General features: G+C 34.6%; 2 long non-coding RNA genes across 4 annotated transcripts; both read right to left on the reverse strand.

The window, feature by feature from the left end:
• Positions 1 to 2,195: 2,195 nt before the first annotated feature.
• Positions 2,196 to 3,379, reverse strand: LOC137235631 (uncharacterized). The gene is made up of 2 exons (XR_010948010.1): positions 2,908 to 3,379; positions 2,196 to 2,824 (listed from the first exon to the last, which is right to left on the reverse strand). It is a non-coding gene; the product is annotated as an uncharacterized lncRNA (long non-coding RNA).
• A 219-nt stretch (positions 3,380 to 3,598) lies between these two features.
• LOC137235627 (uncharacterized) lies at positions 3,599 to 12,889 on the reverse strand. 3 transcript variants are annotated; one of them, XR_010948008.1, is made up of 4 exons: positions 12,787 to 12,889; positions 12,570 to 12,702; positions 4,830 to 5,024; positions 3,599 to 4,775 (listed from the first exon to the last, which is right to left on the reverse strand). It is a non-coding gene; the product is annotated as an uncharacterized lncRNA (long non-coding RNA). The 3 variants fall into 3 exon arrangements; XR_010948009.1 differs by lacking the exons at positions 12,570 to 12,702; positions 12,787 to 12,889 and adding an exon at positions 7,938 to 10,677; XR_010948007.1 differs by lacking the exon at positions 12,787 to 12,889 and having other exon boundaries at positions 3,600 to 4,775; positions 12,570 to 12,780.
• Positions 12,890 to 13,161: the final 272 nt, after the last annotated feature.

Consider the following 13,161-nt stretch of genomic DNA (forward strand, 5'->3'; position numbering starts at 1 on the left):
AAAAAATATGAAACATGGTAAGGTAATTGGATTGTTTTATTGGCGCGAAATATAACTTTAGAAAAAACTTTATAAAATGGTTGTGACACCTACCATATTAAGTAGAAGAAAATGAAAAAGTTCATTAACACCTTTCATTTGATACCCATATCGTACAAACACATTCTAGAGTCACCCCTGGTCCACCTTTATGGCGATATTTTGAAACGGCGTCCACTTATAGAACTAAAGCCCACTCCCTTTTAAAATACTCATTAACACCTTTCGTTTGATGCCCATATTGTGCAAGCAAATTCTAGGGTCACCCCTGGTACACCTTTATGGCGATATCTCGAAACGGCGTCCACCTATGGAACTAAGGATTACTCCCTTTTAAAATGCTCATTAACACCTTTCTTTTGCTACCCATATTGTACAAACAAATTCTAGGGTTACCCCTGGTCCACCTTTATGGCGATATCTCGAAACGGCGTCCACCTATGGAACTAAGGATTATTCCCTTTTAAAATACTCATTAACACCTTTCATTTGATACCCATATCGTACAAACGCATTCTAGAGTCACCTCTGGTCCACCTTTATGGCGATATCTCGAAAAGGCGACCACCTATACAACAACCACCACTCCCTTTTAAAACCCTCATTAATACCTTTAATTTGATACCCATATCGTACAAACACATTCTAGAGTGACCCCTGGTCCACCTTTATGGCGATATTTCGAAACGGCATCCACCTATAGAACTAAGGCCCACTCCCTTTTAAAATACTCATTAACACCATTCGTTTGATGCCCATATTGTACAAACAAATGCTAGGGTCGCCCCTGGTCCACCTTTGTGGCGATATCTCGAAACGGCGTCCACCTATGGAACTAAGGATTACTCCCTTTTAAAATACTCATTAACACCTTTCATTTGATACCCATATCGTACAAACGCATTCTAGAGTCACCCCTGGTCCACCTTTATGGCGATATTTCGAAACGGCATCCACCTATAGAACTAAGGCCCACTCCCTTTTAAAATACTCATTAACACCATTCGTTTGATGCCCATATTGTACAAACAAATGCTAGGTTCGCCCCTGGTTCACCTTTATGGCGATATCTCGAAACGGCGTCCACCTATGGAACTAAGGATTACTCCCTTTTAAAATACTCATTAACACCTTTCATTTGATACCCATATCGTACAAACGCATTCTAGAGTCACCCCTGGTCCACCTTTATGGCGATATCTCGAAAAGGCGACCACCTATACAACAACCACCACTCCCTTTTAAAACCCTCATTAATACCTTTAATTTGATACCCATATCGTACAAACACATTCTAGAGTCAACCCTGATCCACCTTTATGGCTATATCCCTAAATGGCGTCCACCTACAGAACTATGGCCCACTCCCTCATAAAATACTCTTTAACGCCTTTCATTTGATACACATGTCATACAAGCACATTCCAGGGTTTCCCTCGGTTCTTTTTCCTACATGGTTATTTTCCCTTATGCTGTCACCATACCCCTCAACTGAGTATGTAATGTTCGGTTACACCCGAACTTAACCTTCCTTACTTGTTCTTTTTTATCTTATTTTATGTTTAATATATTTTATTTCACTATCTTCTATTTTATTTTATTTCATTTTATTTATTTTATTATAATTTAATTTGATTTAATTTAATTTAATTTAATTTAATTTTATTTTATTTTATTTTATTTCATTTTATTTTATTGTATTTTATTTCATCTTATTTATTTTATTATAATTTAATTTGATTTAATTTAATTTAATTTAATTTAATGTAATTTAATTTAATTTAATTTAACTTAATTTAATTTAATTTAATTTATCTTAACTTAATTTAATTTAATTTTGTTTTATTTTATTTTAATTTTTTTTAATTTTATTTTTGTTTATTTTATTTTATTTTATTTTATTTTATTAACTTCAATTAGAAGAAAATTTTTCTAAGCGGGCTCGCCCCTCGGCAGTGTTTGGCAAGCACTCCGAGTATATTTCTGCCATGAAAAGCTCTCAGTGAAAACTCATCTGCCTTGCAGATGCCGTTCGGAGTCGGCATAAAACATGTAGGTCCTGTGCGGTCAATTTGTAGGGAAAATCAAGAGGATCACGACGCAAATTAGAAGAGAAGCTCGGCCGTAGATCTCTTCGGATGTTATCGCGCTTTAAATTTTTTTATTTTATTTTATTTTAATCTATTTTATTTGATTTATCTTATTTTATTTGTTTTATATAAAATTTTCTCCTTGGAAGGCTTACATTAAATATCGGTTATAAAGAACAAGATACTTAGTGCTATTTAATTCTATTAACTTTCATTGGTTTGGTATTTGGTATTGGTTTGGTTATACAGCTGTTGGTAAAATTTTCTATAAATAATTACATACATATGTATCATCGTAGATTAGTGTATGCTTAAGAATTTACTAACTATATAGCTTGTCGATAAAATAAAAGCATTCTGTATCGCTCGTCGCTTTTCGGTGAGTTGAAGTTTCTCAAGGCTACAGTTTAGTTATTTTGGGATAACTCCAGTTTAGGATATTATTATGGGAATTATGTCCACCCTGTGCAGCTTCCACATATCCTTAATTTCTTGTGCCAGATTTGATATTTTCTGAGCTTCTCCACAAAGCGCTCCTGTAGGTTTTGTGTGTTTGGAACACATATGTCTATTACGTAAGCCTGATTCTACTACTTATTTAAGATCGTTATATCAGGTCGGTTATGTGTCATGGTACGATCTGTTAGAATAGACCGGTCCCAATAAATTTTGAAGACGCTGTTTTCTAGCGTTGCCTGTGGGGTATATGGTAGTATGAGCATTCCGCTGTAATTAGATCATAACGCAGAGCTAGAATTTGATGTACGATGTTTGCTACCTGGTTATGCCTTGTTAAATATTCGGTAGCCGCCAATGTAACACATGCACCGGTTATGTAGCTAATTGTTTCGGGACGTCTTTGGCATCGTCTACAATTACGATTTTCAATAGGAGTTCGCATTACATATTTCCAGTGGTTCCTTGTTGCAATAACCTGGTCTTGCATGGCCAGCATGAACCCCTGGGTTTCAGCGTAGTTACCAGAGTAAATTAATCACTCATTGGATGCTGATTTGTCCACTTATGTATGCTCCAGAGCGTATGCGTGTCTTCCATGTATAGCTTTCATTTTCCACTCTTGTATCAGCGACTGTATGTGCTCTCGATCGGAGGGGAGCTCGTGCGTCGTAACTTGATGTAGGTTTAGTAGGGAATACTTTAAATCTGCCTTGCATATCGTTTCTATGAGGGGTTGTGTTGGTTTTGGAAGTAAGAGAAATGGAAAGGAATGGAAAGGATAGGAAAGGAAAGGAAAGGAAAGGAAAGGAAAGGAAAGGAAAGGAAAATAAAAGAAAATAAAAGAAAAGAAAAGAAAAGAAAAGAAAAGAAAAGAAAAGAAAAGAAAAGAAAAGAAAAGAAAAGAAAAGAAAAGAAAAGAAAAAAAAAAAAAGAAAAGAAAAGAAAGGAAAAGAAAAGAAAAGAAGAGAATAGAAAAGAAAAAAATAGAAAAGAAAAATAAAATAAAAGAAAGAATATAAATAGTAAAAATAAAAATTAGAGGGAGAATAAATAAGAATAAAGCAACCGAAAGTGATACATGAAATATAATCCTATCTCGGCTGTCGTTTCGAAAACGCCCTGTCTCAGAAAACTTTTGAGTAACGTCCCATTTCAGAATGCCTTACTTAGAATTAGCTTCATAAACTGAGCGGGGGCATTCTTAACCCGAGTTCCGAGATGGGCGTTTTTGAAACAGTAGCCGAGATAGGGTGATATTCCACTCGGAAGTTGAAATATAAAACTATAAATTGGAAAGTAACGAATTTATTTGTGAGAATAATCTAAAAATTAAATTAGTAAATATAAGGAATTAGTATATATAAGAGTAATTTTTCTGGTTTTTAATTACATGTCTCGAAGTGCACTGACCTTCCATCAGATCCTTCTCGGATACTTCTTCATTTACAAAATGATCGTGACGAGGATATGAACTACATGGGTAAACAAGTGAATAGAGATAAAAGTATAAAATTCCAGTATTAGAAAACCAAACGCTCATTCACACGCATAAAAGCATCAGATGTAATGTAAGTACATGGGATGAAATCGCAGCCTTGGAGAACGATTTGGTGAAGGATCGGTGGATTTCGGAACATGTAATCCATACATTGCTACTTTTAAATGTGGTTTGATGTTATCTTATATCACAAAAGTAATTATTATATCATAAGATTTTGGGTAAAGTCCGAAAGATTATTAGATATTATATCGCACACATAGATCAAAACAGCGAAGAACTAAAAAAAAGTGCAAAATCAGAAAACGCCACTTCCAAATGCACCAATTAATTTTTTTTTGTCAAATACTTTCTTTTTAGTGAAGGTATTATGAAATCGTGTAAACAATGAGGTATGTATTGATCTGGGGTACTTGGAGGCAGTCATATCTTCGAAATTTCATATTTTCGAGTTAGCTCCCTATTGATCTGTGTGTGCGATATGAAAACGTAATAATAAATATAGGTCTAGCTAACAAGAAAAAACAAGATTGTTAAATATCTACTCCCATTATTGGCAGCATCAACATATTTTAGTGAAGGAATATCACGCCGACTGCTTTAACCAATGATTCATCATACTCTCTCGAGAAAAGGCTCGATACCTCGGTTTTTGAATACATGGCTTCTTGCTGATAGCATCTAGTCTACTAAAAACAAAGAAACTTGGTAAGGTTTACTATGAATCAAAGTGCATGCAATACCAAATATTTGAACTTGAAATACATTGTGATATTTAATCATCAGAGCTCCGTAACATATCAGAGTCAGTAACATATTAGTGTCCGGCTTAAATGCTCAGTTTCAATGATTTTCGTAATTTCCCTTTAGGCTTACTTTATGTCGTCAGATCAACCAAAATTTTATTTCTCGACAACTTATTTAAGGTTTGAAATCTTCTGAAAAGAAAAACAAAAAAAAAACAAGTAAGGAAGGTTAAGTTCGGGTGTAACCGAACATTACATACTCAGTTGAGAGCTATGGTGACAACATAAGGGAAAATAACCATGTAGGAAAATGAACCGAGGGAAACCCTGGAATGTGTATCAAATGAAAGGCGTTAAAGAGTATTTTATGAGGGAGTGGGCCATAGTTCTATAGGTGGATGCCATTTAGGGATATAGCCATAAAGGTGGATCAGGGTTGACTCTAGAATGCGTTTGTACGATATGGGTTTCAAATGAAAGGTGTTAATGAGTATTTTAAAAGGGAGTTATCCTTAGTTCCATAGGTGGACGCCATTTCGAGATATCGCCACAAAGGTGGACCAGGGGTGACCCTAGAATTTGTTTGAACAATATGGGTATCAAAAAAAAGGTGTTAATGAGTATTTTAAAAGGGAGTAATCCTTAGTTCCATAGGTGGACGCCGTTTCGAGATATCGCCATAAGGTGGACCAGGGGTGACCCTAGAATTTGTTTGTACAATATGGGCATCAAACGAAAGGTGTTAATGAGTATTTTAAAAGGGAGTGGGCTTTAGTTCTATAGGTGGACGCCGTTTCGAAATATCGCCCTAAAGGTGGACCAGGGGTGACTCTAGAATATGTTTGTACGATATGGGTATCAAATTAAAGGTATTAATAAGGGTTTTAAAAGGGAGTGGTGGTTGTTGTATAGGTGGTCGCCTTTTCGAGATATCGCCATAAAGGTAGACCAGGGGTGACTATAGAACGCGCTTGCACGATATGGGTATCAAATGAAAGGTGCTAATGAGTATTTTAAATGGGAGTAATCCTTAGTTCCATAGGTGGACGCGGTTTCGATATATCACCACAAAGGTGGACCAGGGGTAACCCTAGAATTTGTTTGTACAATATGGGTATCAAAAGAAAGGTGTTTATGAGTATTTTAAAAGGGATTAATCCTTAGTTCCATATGTGGACGCCGTTTCGAGATATCGCCATAAAGGTGGAGCAGGGGTGACCCTAGAATTTGTTTGTACAATATGGGTATCAAAAGAAAGGTGTTAATGAGTATTTTAAAAGGGAGTGGGCCTTCGTTCTATAGGTGTTCGCCTTTTCGAGATATCGCCATAAAGGTGGACCAGGGGTGACTTTAGAATATGTTTTTACGATATGGGTATCAAATGAAAGGTGTTAATGAGTATTTTAAAAGGGCGTGGGGCTTAGTTCTATAGGTGGACGCCTTTTCGAGATATCGCCATAAAGGTGGACCAGGGGTGACTCTAGAATGAGTTTGTACGATATGGGTATCAAATTAAAGGTATTAATGAGAGTTTTAAAAGGGGGTGGTGTGAAGGCGTTTTCAAGATATCGACCAAAATGTGGACCAGGGTGACCCAGAACATCATCTGTTGGATACAGCTAATTTATTTATATATGTAATACCTGCCAAGATTTTAAGGGTTTTTATTTCGCCCTGTAGAAATTTTCATTTTCTTCTACTTAATATGGTAGGTGTCACAACCATTTTATAAAGTTTTTTCTAAAGTTATATTTCGCGTCAATAAAACAATCCAATTACCTTACCATGTTTCATGCTTTTTTTCGTATTTGGTATAGAATTATGGCATTTTTTCATTTTTCGTAATTTTCGATATCGAAAAAGTGGGCGTGGTCATAGTCGGATTTCGTTCATTTTTCATACCAAGATCAAGTGAGTTCAAGTAAGCACGTGAACTAAGTTCATTAAAGATATGTCGATTTTTGCCCAAGTTATCGTGTTAACGGCCATGCGGAAGGACAGACGGACGCCTGTGTATAAAAACTGGGCGTGGCATCAACCGATTTCGCCCATTTTCACAGAAAACAGTTAATGTCATAAAATCTATGCCCCTACCAAATTTCAAAAGGATTGGTTAATTTTTTTCGACTTATGGCGTTAAAAGTATCCTAGACAAATTAAATGAAAAAGGGCGGAGCCACGCCCATTTTGAAATTTTCTTTTATTTTTGTATTTTGTTGCACCATATCATTACTGGAGTTGAATGTTGACATAATTTACTTATATACTGTAAAGATATTAAATTTTTTGTTAAAATTTTACTTAAAAAAAAATTTTTTTTTTAAAAGTGGGCGTGGTCCTTCTCCGATTTTGCTAATTTTTATTAGGCGTACATATAGTAATAGAAGTAACGTTCCTGCCAAATTTCATCAAGATATCTTCAACGACTGGCAAATTACAGCTTGCAAAACTTTTAAATTACCTTCTTTTAGAAGTGGGCGGTGCCACGCCCATTGTCCAAAATTTTACTAATTTTCTATTCTGCGTCATAAGTTCAACTCATCTACCAAGTTTCGTCGCTTTAGCTGTCTTTTGTAATGAATTATCGCACTTTTTCGGTTTTTCGATATTTTCGATATCGAAAAAGTGGGCGTGGTTATAGTCCGATATCGTTCATTTTAAATAGCGATCTGAGATGTGTACTCAGGAACCTGCATACCAAATTTCATCAAGATACCTCAAAATTTACTCAAGTTATCGTGTTAACGGACGGACGGACGGACGGACATGGCTCAATCAAATTTTTTTTCGATCCTGATTATTTTGATATATAGAAGTCTATATCTATCTCGATTCCTTTATATATGTACAACCAACCGTTATCCAATCAATCTTAATATACTCTGTGAGCTCTGCTCAACTGAGTATAACAAAAGAGGTCGTTCCAAATAAAACGTAACAAACTAAGAAATGTATTAAAGTATGCTTTCAGATAGTTTAAGTTTGTCGTTTTATGTCTCATATTTAAGTTTAATAAAAAATATAAATATATATAAAATATATATATATATATATATATAAATATCTACAAAAGTCAATATTAATAGATTTGTTTCAAGACTTAACCTATCTGAAGATGGTTTATTAGCGCCGATACATGATACACTACTCCAAAATAAACTCTCAAGAATGCCGTCATGTTTGTGCCTCTCGATGTTAGGGGTGAGTGCAGCTTCGAAAACTATAAAAAAGAACCCTTCATATTTTTCGTGTTCAAGCTGTTAGCTAGGTTCGAGTCTCGTGAGAAATACCCTAGCTAGCATCGAGGATCCAACATGAATGCACCCGAATTCACAATTAACTGAATGATTTACTGTAATTATAAAACCACTGTTGCTTTCTTTGTTGCTAATATATTACTAATTTGGGCACTCGCTGGAGACTTGAGCAATCATGCAAATGACAAGTAAAATTACAAGCATGGAAAATATTTTTTTAAGTTTACTTAGTGAACGTATTGATGACTTTTTTATCAAATATTTAAGCTTGTCTTTTTTAGATACTTTTTTATATTTTTATTTCAGCAGCTTTGACGACACTGGATTAGGAATTGTTAGTTAGCTAATTTTGAAGTCACAAGATAACATATCATATAAGGAGGATTTTTTGCATTTTTTTGTCAAAGGTATGCCTGTTTTTTTGGACAAGCCGAGTTTATGCAACATGTCAACCTAGCCGCCCTCTACGGTATCACATATCTCGCACTATTTTGACAGCGACAGTTTTGAAACTCAGGTACAATTTTGTGACATTGTCAATGACAGGTTTGTTACCCTGCAAAGATCGCGAGTACTTAATGCATGCATGTATGGAGTACTCGCTATGGACTAACCGAGTGCTCCAAAATTAACCACAATTCATACAAAAAATATGGTCCAATTAACATTGCGATGTCCTAGGACTGGACCATATACTCCAGCTCCGCATTACATCAGAGTAATCCATGGAGTACCCACAGTCCAATAAACATCGTGTAGTGTTTACAATCGTTAAAAACGAGCAATGATCGGCCTACAATATGTTCGTGTAGAAACATGAGTTGGTCCATTGTTGCTTTACAGTGGAGTATAATAGTAAGTACTCCAGTGGACCACATGATCCAACGATTTTTGCAGGGTTACTGTCTATTCTATAAAAGAGCACATGGGACGCATGGACCATTTGGGCAATCTTAAGGCAAGTTATAGAAATTTAATTTCTCATGGTAGGCCGATAGTCACTCGTATCTTTCTCTCAGTAAAAAAGTTATTTAATGCAATTATTACTTCACAGATAAGTAATTTTTTGACCAAAAATTCAGGTACCAGACTTTTCTCTAGGCCTAATAATTTGTAGATCATTACGGTATTTCATCGCTTCAAATTAAAGGTTGACGAAAACAGAGTTTTCAGATAGAAAAAAAATTGGAAAATATATTAAGACTCTTGTTAATAATCGCCTGTTCGACAATTCGATTAGTCGAAAAACAAATTTTGTATTGATTAAAATTTGACTAGCTGGTATTCGAATTCAATATATGTACATAATATGTGATATTATCATACAGTCCATTTACTGCCATCAATCGAATGCTGACGGTTTCAAAAGTAAAATTTTTTATCATTTACAAAAACTCAAAATTTCATATTTTATAAGAAAAACATTACTTATTCGCTGCAAAAATTAGTTTATGGAAGCGTAGTTAGGTACGGAATTTCTTTTCTAATTTCAAGGATACAAAGAAGCAAAATGTAAAATATTTGAACTTAGGTTGTGTAATAATAACTCCACAAAGTCTTGACAAATCAATAAAAATTAAAAAAAAATTTTTTTTTTCTCAAATAACCGAATCTCGCAATAATCGAACGCAAATAACTATTCGATTATTGATAATCGCTTATTTTACCAAATAAAATTTTCTAATCGAATAGTATTTTATTCGAATAGTCGATTATCAAAAGCACTAATATATACAATACGTCTTATGAAAAAGTAGTAATGCTTGAGAATTATTTTGTACCAACTATCTATATTTGTTACAGAAATCCCAGATATGAAGAAGCAGTACCCTTTTTCTCCGTTTATTTCATCCTCCTAAATTGTATTTTCCCTATTCTGTTCCTACTCTCTTAATGTTACAAATCCTATTCCTTTTCCTAAACTTCTATTTCTAATCTGCTCCTTTTCCTTTCTGTTTCCCCTTCCTCACCCTTTTCTACTTCCATTTCCAACTCTTTTTACTCTTTCCCTATTGCATTTCTACTTCCTCAGATGACCGATTTCATCAGAATTCGTTTTAGAGGTATGGTTCCTTCGGCAAAGTTTCTTATTTTGATCCCTAGAATATGATTTTCTCAGAGCAATGGGCGATTTTTTTGCCTCCCCACAAATCGGCCCGCCCTAGCAGTCAAGCATTGGCAACTCGATTACTTTGAAAGCGTATAAGTGGCGAAACAGTAGCGAAAAATTTATAAAAAATTATTGATTATAGTAAAAAGAATACAAACAAATGATCATAAGATCATGTGTAAAAATATTTTGACAGAGTCGCTTTGTAACCACCGTCGTCAATGTAATCAGGCCTATTGATAGATATTTGTGCTCCAGTGCTATAATTTCCTTTAAGATGACCCAGTGGGAAACCAATTTATGTCTGATATAGTGAATACTTTTTTTTTTTGAACGAACAAAGGTTAGTAGCAAATATCTTAAAAATGCATCAAAATCGATTTTCGCAAACACGGGTGGTTCTACATACAAAATGAATAGTGATAAATTATAAAAGCAGAAAAGAAAAGAAAAAGAAAAGAAAAGAAAAGTAAATAAAAGAAAAGAAAAAAGGGAAAAAGAAAATAAAAGAAAAAAGTGAAGAAAAGAAAATAAAAGAAAACAAATGAAAAGAAGGGAAAAGTGAAATAAAGGTATAAATTGGATTATTACATTAAAAAAAATTTTCTTAATGGGGCGAAAAAAAAATTTTTTTCTTTTCGTTTAGTGAAAGTATTATTCTGGGCATCTAAAAAGTCGACATGTTAAAGTTTCAGTTGTTTAATTTACTTTTAGAGACTTTAGTTTTTCCATATATTCCGTGTTTGCGGTCTACACAACCGTCTATGAATATTCGCCATATAAATTTTTTCTATAATAGGACGACGTTTTTCATAAACCGCCCAGCTAGGTTAGGATGAACTGGCCGGTTAATAAAGACCGAATGGGTCCATAGTGTTACCACAATTTGTTTGCCGACCAAACGGAAGAACCACATTCAACTGCCAGGACTTATGTTGAAGAATAACTCGGTCCTCTTGGCAAATACTAAAAGTTTTCTAGGACCTAGCTTAATTGGTGCCTCGAGATTTGGCAACTCTGCCGCCCCTAATATCTGGAGATTTGACATGGTGAGCGCAAGATACGACCATCCATGGTCAAACATTTCTTCTTGCAACTCCCACTTCCTACACCTGCTGTTACTAATGAGGCCCAGCTTATAAGCATGACGTCAGAAGGCAGTGTCCAGTAAGTATGCCCATCATTAGCCTTAAGTCTTCTCACTTTAGAGATATGAGCCAGTTTTTGAGTCTCATTATTTTTGATTAGTTTTTTTTATTAATTAGTTATAAATTGCTAGGTTGTGCGGAAAAAAATAATTAAGCATTCAAATTAAAAAGGGTAAAGAAATTAATGATTATTAATGTTAATGGAGATTTAACAGGATCGCAAAGACATTAAGTCGAATAAGCCTTTTTCTGATAAATATAGGCATATGTTGCCCCAAAGTGTATTTTTTTGTATTTGCTTCCAATAAAAATGTTCTTACTGAATAGAGTGCTACGAGCCGTGTATCGACGCTAGATATAACGCATACCTATATCAAATATGAAGTGAACTCAAAAAGTGACATTGTTAAGAGACGGCAAAAAACTTACTGCCTCCCGCATATGCGCCAATAGAGGATTTATTTTTTACAAAGTTTTTTCTCGTTGATTAGTGGAGCTATTAGTAAAATAGTATACAGTTCGGTAGATTTTGAATTGGGAAACACGATGGTTTTCATAACTTGGAAATTGCATATTTGTGAGTTAGCGGCCTATTGATATAGGTGCACGATATTGTTCGTAGATAAGAATTATTAAAAGATAAAAAAATATATGATTATAAAAATATACCAGTTTTACCAGTTTAATACAGACGGAGTCGGACAGTAAAACTTAAAGATTTAGCTGATTTACAGATTATTCAAGGTCAAATTAAAGCACTAACCTAACTTGACTGTAGATCTCGAAACGACTAACATACGCTGCTTAACTTACGTTGAACGTTTCAAAGCTGTTTTAGCGCTGGAAAATAGAATTCGAATGCTGCAATATGTTTTGCAGACCTACGAAATTTTTAAAAATCAAAAATTTTCAGTTAAGTTAAATTGCCTCAACCAGACTGTAATGCTTCTTACGCTTAGTTTGGAACAACCAACTATTTATATCATATCGTAGCGAGGACAGCAAAATCGTATACAAATCTATTTCAAGATCCATACGCGTCAACTATCAAATTTTACAGTAAAGCGAAAAAACTTGTTTTTTGATTTCATTTATACTCGCCAATACATAAATACCTGAAAAAAGTAAATTAGTAGTAAACAAGAGCTTCTTGCCATCATGCAAAACTTGGCAATTCAAAATCTTGCTGTCCACGCTACGATATTGACACCAATAGTGATACCTTTCTGATTGGAATATTGCTGGTACTAAGTATAGATCCCTTCAACTTTGTTTTGTTTTCCAGGTTTATGCGGGTTGTTTCCTCACAAGACGGTTTTTTTACGTATGCAGATCTTGAAGCCGTATTTGTAGAACTATCGGAGTATAAAAAATAAGAGGAAATGATTTTAAATCTAATCCGCACTATATTATTTTCGTTGTTCGCTGTACTGCCTTACTTAAATTTTCAACCGATATCGCACAACTAAATAAAAGCTGCTTTCTTGTCGTAGTTTTATATAGCGTTGCGGTGAAATATTATGTAATTTCAACCCAAACTAATTTCGTTTTTAAGCTTGGACGTGTAAAATGAGATGAGTTGTGATTACCGTAAGCCAACCTTTGCACCAGAACAAATCAGATTATCGACCCGTGATGAGATTTTACCGCTGGATACATTTTAAACCACATATTTTCGCACAATTAGGCATGCTCCGGAAACTTGTATGACGCTTCATATTATGTTAGAATTAAAATGCGATTGGCTGTATTGAGCTGACGAACTTTAAATGAATTTTCGTTGTTGTTTTCGTGATCGCTGCTGTAGAGTGATG

Source organism: Eurosta solidaginis, unplaced genomic scaffold, assembly GCF_040869045.1.
Source record: "Eurosta solidaginis isolate ZX-2024a unplaced genomic scaffold, ASM4086904v1 ctg00000118.1, whole genome shotgun sequence".
In the NCBI taxonomy this organism is placed as follows: domain Eukaryota; kingdom Metazoa; phylum Arthropoda; class Insecta; order Diptera; family Tephritidae; genus Eurosta; species Eurosta solidaginis.